General features: G+C 32.8%; 1 protein-coding gene across 1 annotated transcript in view; it reads right to left on the bottom strand.

The window, feature by feature from the left end:
* LOC106117559 (Fanconi anemia group J protein homolog) overlaps positions 1-13,435 on the bottom strand; it is a 35,813-nt gene that overhangs the window by 21,018 nt on the left and 1,360 nt on the right. The window lies entirely within an intron of this gene.

Genomic DNA, 13,435 nt, shown 5'->3' on the forward strand with positions numbered 1-13,435 from the left:
CTGAGATTGTATCTTGTATGCGAACATTTTATGAAACGAAAATGTTTAAATATGTGTACGAATAAATGATAAAATACTTCAGAGCTAAATTGTTTATTAGAAATAACGAACATTTTTAAGCAATATATCGATTAACTGTATGTTTGTTTTTGCAATGAAATCAATGCAAACATACGCACGGAAAGAGTAGGAGACCATTTTCCCCTAAAAATGGACTAAATGTATGATAGATCGATGTCCAAAAGAAAATAAAAGGTGTAAAGCTAAAAGTAAAAAAAAAACCTTATTAAATAAATCAAGATTAAAATGATTGAAATAATTAAGATCAGGCTAGAATTACTACTGTATTATAAATTGCCACGATGATAATAAGTGTAATCAAAAGTCTTCCAAGAACTAACAAACATAATCTTAGATAAGGCAACCGCAACTGAAGATAAGCACAATGGATCGCATCTTCTATATAATCTTACTAATATTATAAATGCGAATTGTTGGATGTTTGTTTGAAGGTATCTCCGAAACGGCTTCACAGATCTTGATGAAATTTGGCAGATGTGGAACATAAACTGAAAGAACACATAGGCTACTCGATAAGTTCTTTTTTATTGTGCGGACGGAGTCGCAGACGAAAGCTAGTAAATCTATACAATTAATAAAATTTTACTTTTTAAACCTTGTAAAGAAAATCTATCTATTTTTGTTTGTATGTCTGCACCGATTTCAACAAGACTTTTACTGCAAGGCATATGTGTACGGAAGTAACTTAGGATAATTTATATTAATTCCGCGCTGATAAAGTCGCGGGCCACAACTAGTAGCACATAAACACATCCAATTCCACGAGGTACATAGTTTGGTTTCGGTGGACAATATTGTCGCCGCGGGCAATTTCGACCGATACGACCGCGTCCCCTCCCCGCCTAGTGGGAGGGATCTTTATTGATATCAGTCGGAACTTCATTTTAGATACAGAGTAATAACATGTTTAGTCCAGAACATCAGACAAAGTCATAAAAATTATGTCAATGAAATAAAGCTCGCTACACACTTTCAGTTTTAACACACTTCAAAAAGAAGAGGACGTCCTCAATTCGTCTGTAATTTTATTTAACTGTATAGTCGGGCTGTTCAATTAAATTGCATATGTGTAGGCTTTTTTATATACCCATACATGATGACAGCGGAGCACCCGTTTATATCCGAACAGGGCCACAACTTAACAAAGATTTTAATAACAAAACACAACTTATTAAACGGAAGGATCTCTCGAGAATCCTAACCAGTTTTACTTGAACTGCCAGTTACTCCACTTTCTCCTTCTGCAAGTTCTACTAAATCTTTACAGGGTAGATCACGTAATATTGGTAAGTATTTCAAATGACCGACAAAGAGGTTTGTAAAAAGAGCATTCGTTTAACAAAACGTTATTAAATCTTATTCCGAGGATAAGGATATTTGGAGCCGCCTTTATTCCTTTTGTTAACAAGTTGTTGGGGTTATTGCTATCTATTCATTTGAGATGCACCCGGTTCATATTTTGGGAAGAAAATTTCGTATAGACGCTTGAGAAAAAACTGTACAATGCTAGAATCGGTTTTGATGCAATAGTAAATTAAAAACGGATCAACGCCATGTTTGGTTGTTTGTTAAAAAATTATAATATGCAATTGTTGTTTTGATACATTTAAATTAAGGATATTTGATTCGTCGAATTTATTACGTCATCGACAAAACGCATCAGGCAACACTGAAATAATAAATCTAAAGAAAAAAATCTTAAATGAAGTCAACTTTGGTATAAAAGTAAAGAAAATAAATTCTCGATAACGTACTTGAAGTAAATCTCAAACAACTCTCAAGTAACGAATGTTCATTTGCTGTTTAACAATATGGATAAAGTAGGTTTTTAATAAAACTTTTTTGATAACAATTGTTAAGTTAAGCCGCTAAACTTTTCAATACTTAGTTTGTACAACTTATAATTTGTATGTGAATGTTATAAAAAAGTTTTAACTTAATCAAACTTTGTTATGAAGTTATACAATTAACTAGGTAAGTTTGATTGCTACACTCTTCAAATTTATGTAGAAATAATATTTTTCATTCAATTTGTTTAAAGATTTGTTAGAATTGGCCTGACTATTGACTAAAGACTTAGTTGTAAAAAAATTCAAGTCGTAGTTTAATCCGACGCGATGACGTACAAAATCCTTATTCAGCTAACAATAAAGGAATCCCCGCTGACATATAACAAGGTATCAAAAGATAAAATCAATAGCAATCGCAATTTGCGGCATTCGCCCACTCTAGCACAATAAGCGACAACCCGACCGATGAATGGCCGATTGTCGCGTTCCAAACGATTAGCCCCGGGACGATTCAGCAAAATGGGATGAAAATGTCAAAATACAATCTCTGATGACGATCTAAACTGTCATATATCAAACAGAATATTCAACCTTAACACTTAGACATTAAAAGCGAAGCTATCCTATAAACAACACAATGGGATAATATCCAGGGTAACACTAGAACTTGTCCTGATGTTATTTGCGATTTTTGTCAATCGGTTCCTATCGTCTGCTTGTAAAGGAACAATCGAGGTATTGTACGGTGCTCGTGACGTTTGTATTGTTGGAAAGAAAACAGGAAGACGAGGTATACTTGTGTTTCTTTTAACTTTGAAATGTACTTTTCGGGCTAGAGGCAACGATGGAGTCGATTCTTATAAAACTATAATATTTATATATAGTTTCTAGATGAGTTAAAATAGATAAAAAAGTTTAAAGAGGCTTATATTATTTTTAATCTGCAATGAAGAGAGAATATTTCTATAAAATTTATAAATGGGTATCGAACTTTAGTATAATATAAGTTAACAAAGACTTGCAGAACCAAATAGTAATGACTTAATGGTTGTCATAATTAAATTAACACTATTGATTATCTTGCAAAATACCCGTTACAATATTTATTACAAGTTAAATTGGATAAGGTAAGCAAAATAAATAAACACAGCTATCAGAACAACCGTGATTTTATTTGTTTTTTTTTTAATAGCGTCTCTATGGTTTTTGAAAATAAACCCAAAAGACCTTAACAGAGGTGATTGACTATGCCATTCGTCCAATCGCTTCAGGGGATTTTCGGATTACATTTAGTGACATTAAAAAAAACTATTCATAGACCTTTTTACTTTTTATTATTCTAAGATCTAATTTTAAGCCCTTCTTCCAAAAAAAATATTAATAAAGAATAAAGATAACGATTGTTTTTTTACGCTAGACGCTTAACAAGTACGCAATAATGCTGACAGAAAATTAGAATCCTGATCGCGTCACTCGTAACCAGAGGACAGCCCACTTCAGACGAGGAATAGGGGTCGATTAAATATAACTTGAATATATTTAACTTATATACTAAACCATAACTGTGTTTTTTTTAATCCAAAATTCAGCTATCGACAAATCAGGCCACGTGATGTTTGTTAGAAGGTATCTCCGGAACGGCTGTACGGATTTTGATGAAATTCGGTACATATGTACATGTGTACCGAATTTCATCAAACTGGAACATAATCTGGAAGAACACATAGGCACAATTTTCTTTCCCATACTCCTCCGAAACGGCTTGACCGATTCTCATGAAATTTTGTGAGCATATTGAGTAGGTCTGAGAATCGGCCAACATCTATTGGCGGGCGACAGCTAGTGTTATATATAATTCGGACAGAGTAGCGAGCGACAGCTAGTGTTTACTAATATCACCTATCCGTAAACAATTATTCTAGGTAAGTAAAAACAATTTAATCTACGGTATATTCCAATGAAAAATAATTATCTTTTAAAATAGTTTACTTTGATAAAATGTCTAAGATTTAATAATCAAATACAACCACTCACATAATTACGTCAATCCGCAGTATTACAATAACGGAGAGATTACAGTATGATTGTTAAAAAAAAAAACATAATATACATGATAACTTTATATAAGAAAACAAGGGGCATAATTACGTGACTTCTGTGACGAGTACACTCAACAGATATAAGGATCAACAATACACGTTAATTAAATTGAAGCATACTTGCATCAGAGTTATGAATACGTACTTCAAATTAATGAATTTTTGTTGTATATATAAGTTCTGTTCTATTAACAAGTATATAAGAGTTGTATACAAAATGTCATTTTAGGTGGCTCGAGAACTTCGCGGTCACGTGCCGTTTTGAGCTTTTTAGCGTGGGTATACACAAGTACCAAAATATTTAGTCATAGTCATCCCACTGATTCTCTTTGAAAATACGAAGATATTTTTGGCCTCTACAATTTTTTCAGCAGTGGAAACGCATGGTTAAATTGTCCTTGTTTTTAACTCCAAATTAAAAACTTTTATTACAAAATATTTAGGCCTAAGAAATGCGTTGATATTACTAATATTACAAAAGCGAATATTTGGATGGATGTTTGTTAAAAGCTATATCCAAATCGACTGCATGGACCTTGCTGATTTGGTATAGATAGCGTGGAAGGACACATAGGCTACTAATTACGTTTTTTTTAATCCCGCGGTCAACAGCTAGTATGCAAATATATTAATTATAGTTATTCAAAGGAAGGGAAAATATAAATAATGTTATTATAATACACACAAAAACACAAATTAATCAAATTTATCAATCTCAAAAGTGTTCACAGAAATTGCTCATTATAAAAGAACGCTTCAAAAGCGTACCAAATGTTTGTCTTAAATATTTGAAGAGGGGTACATAAAGCTATGTACAGCGCCTAGAGGTGTATATATAAATACAAAAGGCACCAATGCAAGTCGTGTCACCGAGCGTCACACAACATGCCCTTCCTATTGAAATAATAATAATATACACCCTGTCTCCAAATAAATAACCACTCGTAAACATTTTACATACATCAAAGGCATATGAGGTTGACACTAAGCAGTGCCCGTGTCACATTCCCCTCTTGTGTTCCTTTTGTTATATCTTAATTCACACCCTTTACTCTACTAATCCACCTCTACGAAATACACTTTAACTCAACTGCTTAAAGATTAAAATGGTATGACATGATTTAAAGCAAAGCTCTTTTCAAATTCTAATTCTGAAATTCACGTCAATGCAAACTAGACTTTAATCCTTAGGAACAAGATTGAATTTTGATTGAATTTTGTGCGTGTTTATTAGGGGTGTGCGTAGTTAAAAGCGGTTTTAAGCGTAGGGCTGTCGGCTCACTTTGTAATTAATATACTGGATAGCGTCATTGATATGCCAAATTGCCGGCTGCGGGACCAAAGATCATACTTTTTTGGGACTCTATACATTTCATTGAAAGCGTTATAATTCTCTATTAGATTTTAGTCTTGCATTACAATGGTTAAAGTGATTTGTATACGGGTTAAATAAATACAGGTTTCAATCAGTTATCATGATTAAAAAACTTTAAACAAACTGCAAACCATTTTCTACTAAATTACTAGAAACTAGAAAGTTAAAAAATCTTTTAGGATTATTTTAATTAATATGATTTATTTTATATCGTACACGATTTTATTGACTCAATAAAAAGTACCTTTAATTAAAAAAAAAGCAATTTCTCCTAAGGCTAGCAGAAACATAGCTAAAAATATCCTAATCACATAAATAATAGCTGATTTAAAATAATAACGTTCCTAAAAAAACCCTTTTATTACATCGTAAATTCGCTCAAACCTAATGATGACGTTTTTGGATAGATGGCGCTGTAATTTAAAACCATTTTTTGGTTTCTCACAAGATAGTTCTCGACTTGCGCCACAGATGGCGCTTAAATGCACCTCATGGATAAAAGTACAACTTTTAAAAATGCTCACCGTTTTCAACAAAATTTTCTCAAACATTTACTTTTATGTCTATTTTTAATAAAATTATATTAATAAAAAATAGGACTATTGATGTAATTAATCCAATATAGGAATAAACATGGTATTAGTCAAATTGTTAGACCCACAATACAAAGTATATGACGAAATACACATTAATTAGAATGTATAAATTATTAGTTTTTTTAAACAATAAACAAAACACGGTCGATAATAAAAAATACAATTTAGGTTAAATATTGAACCAATAAATTACGGGGCTGCTATTCTTATATGTCAACAAATAGCGTGAGAATAGTCTCCTTCGTTACCCCAATCCGAATCAACGTAACCTGTGCCCATAAATCTTCTATCGATGTACAAGGCAAACATCAACGAGCCTATTACGAATTAACCCTAAAAAAATGTATCGTAATGAAAAGCAAAAAAAAAACAAACAAATAACGATACTAATTCGTATACAAAGCCATCTGAATCGAGTCACGAAAGGCAATCCCACTATTAATAGATTGACGTGCTCAAAACTGTAAAATTACCATTCGGTATATGAATTGTAGAAAAAAAGGCTTCGGTAGGGGTAGGCGAAACGAAAAAAAAAGAGAAATGGGTTCGTTGTAATGGACGATTAGGGGTAAGCGCCGTCACGAACCGAGCAGCATAATTTTAATGAGTTGTAAACGGCTGTTGTAGAAAAAACAATGTGTAACAGTGCCCGATGAATTATGAAATACTAGCTGGCGCCTGCGACTCCATCCGCACAGAAGTACAAAAAAAAACTTAATTAGTAGTCTTTTTAGTAGTAGTTGTTCTTCAAGGCTAAGTATATCTATACCAAATTTAAGCATGCAATCGTTCTGAAGGTATCTCCTAACAAACATCTATCCATCCTACTACACTTTCGCATTTATAATAACAGTAAGAAGTAACATAATGGACAAAACATATATATATTTTAAAAGAAACTTTTCAAGTACAAGATTTAAATGGAATCTACAACATAATTCGTTAAAAAAATTTGCTATACTAACTCAATTTATTCGTTTAAACTATATTGAAAATGTCAAAAGCACACATCTTTAATCAGCATTAAACATGTATGGGATATGATAACTTAAAACGTATAATAAAGTCATAGCTTGAATTAGTAATATCCGGGAAAATACACATGTAACCAAATAATGATTCTAAGATAGGGATGGGATTTCTTACAATCGCTTGTCATTTAAAAAAGCGTTACGATATTATAATGTTTCCATTTCAGTTTAAACACATTTCGAGCGTACCCTTTTACACATTACCAGAAATCCATGAAAATTCATGAATTATAAATCTCATAGTTTTAAAATCGAATCTACAAATGTCACTTCCCAATATTTATATATACGATTTGAATCTGTGGTTTCACATCACTACTGCAGACAAGCATCTCGAATTGGCCTCCGCGTTATTAATACGTGAACAATTAGTCGGGGAAATTATCGAGTAATTGGAGAACTTCGTACACTCCAAGACTGAGCAACTTACCGTGGGTTTCTGAGACAAAAACTCTGTATAAAACATATCTTCATCCCTTTCATTATCTATGACAAAAACATGTTCAGAAAATGTTTTAAACGGTGATTTCAGTCTCAGAAACCAACAGTTAATGAAATAAATCATAAGATATTTGGGGAATTGACTTTATAAAGCGAATCAAAGGACAAAAAAAGATCCTCAATTCCGTAGCTGATGAAAAGTTAGCGGCGGCGGGTCGCACGCGAATCGCCACATTTTATTTACGACGCTGAAACGGGACAGTTAAAACAAATCTAACTGCTCAGTTCCACTTTATCGAATCAGCATTCAGATCTATTTTACAGGTAACTGTGGGCACGCGAGCTTTAGATAGTGTCATTCGAAATTTATTTCATATTAAAATTTATAGCGATTAAAAACAACGTTATTTTAAATAGAAACTACGTATCAAAATGTATTTAATCTTTTATATACTTTTATCTCTACCTTGTCTAGGTCAATATTTAATATATTAGGTAGATTATCTAAAGATAACAGTCTAATTGTCTTATGAACTGTAATTGGATTTTTACTTTTACAAGGAATCTAATAATATTAGTTGATAAAAAAATCAAAACAGTTTCTCTTACAAAAGCCAAAGCAATTATAACTATTCAGATTTTCCAGCTGTTAGTTGCTCAGATATATACATATGAAATATGATTATTGCCTTTGATTATAAATCTCACTAATATAAAAGCGAATGTTTAGATGGATGGATGTTTGTATGAAGGTATCTCCTGAACAGCTGCATAGATCTCGGTGAAATTTGGGATAGATAGATCATAGTCTAGAAGAACACATAAGTTACTTATAAGTTTTTTTTTAATCCAGTCGGAGTCGCTTGCGACAGCTAGTTGTTTGTATATCCAACCGTAAACTTGTAGAATAGCATGAAAATAAATAATAACAAAATTTCCATTATTCAATGCATAAAACATTAATGTTCATCCATGCCGTGACAATAAAGGGGTATCAAAATTTGGAATATTTAAACAGGCATTGGTCCCGATAGTATCGTAATAAAAACGAAGATTATTACACGATCGTACCGTTATCGATGAAGTCACTGGCTTCCGGTATAAATTGTCTACTTACGCACTGACACGTCACTAAATTACTGCCATACGAATTTAAAATAATTCAATACGCTATTATTATATTAAGGACGAAAGAATCAAGGCTCTATCTCATTCTCTTGTAAAATAAAATAAAACTAAAATTAACAAAAATTGTTACTACTGAAAAAATGTTTAAGCGAACTTATTGTTTCGTATTTGAACCTATGACGAAAATATGTGACAAGCGCCATCGAATAGTCATCGACAAAATTTGTGTAACGCCAATATAGGACGTAAAGAAGAAAAATCTCATACTAATTTTGATATGATTAGCGATGACGATGCGATGGCCAATTTCACAAATATTCGTAATAAGCCCACTGGACAAAATAGGTATTTTAGATTATTTTATTTCTTCATTACTCAAGATAAAATTAATATCCACTGTTACTATCTTCCAATATCTATTAACAATCAAGGAACAACTAGTGCATTTACACTATTAAAAGAGAGCAACAGTGCCGCGCTTTATATGTTAAAATACCAGTAATACCAGTCCTGTTCAGATCGCAACCAATAATGAAAAGATAGTAACGTTACCGTCTTGTCTCGATACGCCCTCTATTTACATCTCGGCGAGATAATAAATTTGCATGTAGTAGCGCGGCCTTACCTGAGCTTTTATCACGGACATAGCTACCTCCCGCGTCGCGGGAAGGGTTGCCGATGTCGTCGACAATCGTAAACGTTATTTATAACCCGACCGCTATACTGTAGCTGCGACTTCGCTCTTCGCCGCCTCATTTGCATAGAAATTTATAGGTGGCAGTAGCTATGATCGTACCCTTGCCCGCTTCCGCGTCTGCCACGGGGAGATTCGGGTGTCGGTGATAGAACCCAGACTAAATACTGTGGGGTGAATTAGATATTCAAATTGTAAGGCAAACTAATTTGTAGCTTTGTATTTCGACGTAGTTTTTATAGTCAGTAGACAAATTAAAATAGCTAAAGTACCCTTGAAACTAAAGGAATGAATTTTAAGTTTAACTAGCTTACGGTATAGCTATGAAGTCTAATTAGTATATGTCTAAAGGAAATACCATAGAAAATATATCATTTTTAAAGATTTGCGAGGCAGGAATTTGCACAGTTATAAAATCAAAACACAAAGATTGTGCTCATAATTTTAAGTTAAGTAGCATTGAAAAATAGGAAATATCACCTTCAGAACAATTCTTTGTCATAGATGGAAACTAAAATTAAGGCATTAAACAATAAATAAAATCATTACGCAGTCGTTTCTGAGACGTTGTGCCGTCACCGACGGAACACAGATTCCGAAACCTAATTCAATTTAGCCAAAGGGTTGTCAGTTACGCGGAACGCGGAAAAAAGCGTGGCGAGGAAAGGGCGAGGGAAGTCAGAGACATCTGGGGGCGGCGTCTGTCAACTGGCGTGCGGAGAACCTTGGTCGCTGTAATTGATGCGTTGCGGGTCGCAACAGCTTTCTACATGTCGGAAGGGAATGAGTTTTTTTGTTTTCGATCAATATTCAGTGTCACTTACCCCGTACTGATGTGTCACTGAATAATCCACAGATTCGTTATTCAACGCGAATGGATTTGTATTATCGAGGGTCAGAATCTTTTTATATCTTACTAATATTATAAATGTGAAAGTTGGATGGATATATGTTACATCGTATCTCCGGAAAGGCTCAAGGGATCTTGATGAAATTTGGCTAAGATGTAAAACATATTCTGGAAGAACACATAGGCTATTAAGTTTTTTTTTTATTTTCATGCGGACGGAGTCGCTGGCGACAATTATAGTTTAATAAACGAAGCAACCAACTAGCAAAGCGCTGTGCGGTTACAGAATATGACGTCATATTTTATGAATAAGTGTTTACTTACTAATATTCCTGAGATTGAAACGGAACAAAAAAAAACGAAGTTGTCCCGATTCACAAACGTTATTTAGCATTTTTATTTCGTACCATCTAAGCATTTCGTTTCTCACGATTGACTCGTCAAAATTGCAGACATAAAAGAAAATTAGGCGCGATATTACTTTAAAAAATGTCGTGCGGGGGTTGGCAGTTGCCACACGACAAAAGCAAATGCATCGAGGCCGTCGTTTCTCACCAGACGTCAAAACTTTTAAAAAAGTCACCCGCGACTTATCCCTGACTATAATTAAGGTTTTCTTCTTTATCTTTTTGCATTTGAAGTTAGATTAGGAATGAAATATTGCATTTCTTTATTATTTGTAGGGAGGAAATATTATTTATAGTTGTATAAGCAATAACATCAAAAATATTTATTTCCCTTCATAGTCTTTGCATTTATAAAAGAACTTTCTTAATTTCATCGCGGTTTTTAGTCATTACACAGTTTAAATATAAATAAGACTTCTTATTAAATAAATGTATATGTACGTAATTGATTTGAAAAGTTTTCACGACCATGTAAACGACAATATATTTTTTCTAACTGTTGTATTCAGACATCTTATAAATTATTTGTTGAATTAATCGACGCAATAAAATTATTGAATAAAGGAACTTTTCGGTATAATAAGTTTATGAAACACTTTTTGCAATTGTTTAGTTGTTTCTTTATGGTTTCTTACTTAGGAAGATTGTACACTAACCAAAAGAAATCTTAGTAGTAAATGAGTAAAATAATCTATATATATAAAAGAAAGTCGTTTTAGTTACACTATCTATAACTCAAGAACGGCTTCACCGATATGGCTGAAAATTGGCGAGGAGGTAGCTTAGAGCCAGGAGACGGACATAGGATTGTATTTATTCTTTTTTTCGAATTTATGCCTTGAAGAGCTGCTTTTATTTAACTTATCTATAAATTAAGTTTTTTTATATATCCACGCGGACGGAGTCGCGGGCGACAGCTGTTTTATGGTAAAATTGTTGCGTATAAAAAGAAAATGCCATAAAATTATGTTTTAAATTTACTATATTTACAAAAACAATGTTATCGTAAGAAATCTAATAAATGAACGAAAGTGTAATAATTTTTATTTTTTATTATAATTATAATTTAATATAAAGTATAGTCGAAAATATACGCAAACAAAATATTTTATTGAACAGTGAAAATGTGATACGAATACACAGTGAAAACGGGTCTTAAGATCAATTTTTCGGTGTCACAAGTTGCGACTTTTTGACTTCCGAGGTCAAATGACGCAAAGTTACGAGTTTTGCAAACTTTACACGCGCCGTGATTTCACATCGTTGTGAAGGAAATTCTATAAATTTATTTTAAGAATGTAAGTAAAGTGTTAAAGTACACAGTTACACAAAAGGATTTGTTAAATTTTTATATACAAATAATAAATCTAACTAATATTATAATATAAATGAGAATGTTTACATAAATGGATGTCTGTTTGAAGATATCTCCAGAACGGCTGCACGGATCTTGCTGAAATTTGGCATAGATGTAAAACATAATCTGGAAGAACACATAGACTACTAATAAAGTTTTTTTCTCAACGTGGACGGAGTCGCGAGCGACAGCTAGTAAGTGAATTAAAATTTATTTGTTGTCATCATAAAGAAAATGCAATATAAATAAGTAATAATACAAAAAATATGATAACAATGGGCTGCAAGCTCAACGTGTATCGCATGGCTTAGCTATGCAGAGCTGGTTTTCAGCATGTCGCCGTGGGCATTGCGCCTGTTCAAAGGTTTACAATCAGCTCGTTTACAACCACTAGGAAGATTCCTATGTCTATTTACGGTGATATCGAAAAAGAAACTTTATGAGTAATTTTTTGGTCTGACATGAAATTATTATTAGTTCTCAACCATCGTATCAGTAAGACCGTGAAATAAAAACCTTGACAAAAAATCGAGGTAGGCATCAAAAGCAATCTGTACCGACTTAATCGATATCGATAAGTAAAATCAGATAACTAAAAACATTGAAAATATCGGTAACGTCCTTATACCTTACGAGCGAGGTTGCATGCGGCAAATGCATTCAGTATAGGCTGAGCGCAATTTTCGTGTTAGGCTGTTTGCCGATTGTCGTGCGACAGTTTTTGTATGATTTATAAGTAGCTTGTCTTCTTTGTCCCGAGTTGGACACGCGAACACTTGTGATCAATTGTCGCTCGTTGCGGTAGACCTACGTAGCTTAATCTTCTGTCAGTGTTTACTTTGTAATACTAGGGTTGACAATTGACTACACACTCAAAACACAACTATAGTGTGTTTATTTAAGATAGCTCAGTTTGACAACTGTCGCCTATAAAGTATCGAATTAATTTTGTATGATGATTAATGTTGTACTTCTTAGATGGTTGTCATAGTGTCGGACCGTGCGCCCTTAACGAACAACTATGAACTATCGAGAATCGGTCTTGTAATAATATTAATCGAATAAATAAATACTATAACTTAGCTATGCTATTACTTTTTGAATTTATTACGGATATTTAGCTATATCTCGCGCAATTAACTAAAAAAAAATTCTACGTAGTTTCGAAGAATAAAGTTGGCACACAAAGAAATATTTTTTTTATATTGTAAATAAAAAATAATAGTCACAAAACTCGATTGCATGTTCTATGAAAACAAACATCGAAAATCGAAAATTTACATATCCAATTTTACTCAACCCATCCCTAGTTAAATGTCAAACAAATCTATCTTAAATAGACACTCTATATGACACTCTTTATAAATAGTTCTTATATACAAAGTCTTTATCTATGACAGTATCAAGATATGATAATATCATAATTACACCAAACTAACATAAAAACATATATTGCGTAACTAATATCTTATTCAAAAAACTAGTTTTGCCCATGACTGCATTTGCACAAATTAAAAAAGGTTGTAGTGATTTACTCAATATGTACTTTATCTATATAAAATGTCAAAATATTGAGCCGTTGTGGA

Source organism: Papilio xuthus, unplaced genomic scaffold (assembly GCF_000836235.2).
Source record: "Papilio xuthus unplaced genomic scaffold, Pxut_1.1 DF827679.1, whole genome shotgun sequence".
Lineage (NCBI taxonomy): Eukaryota > Metazoa > Arthropoda > Insecta > Lepidoptera > Papilionidae > Papilio > Papilio xuthus.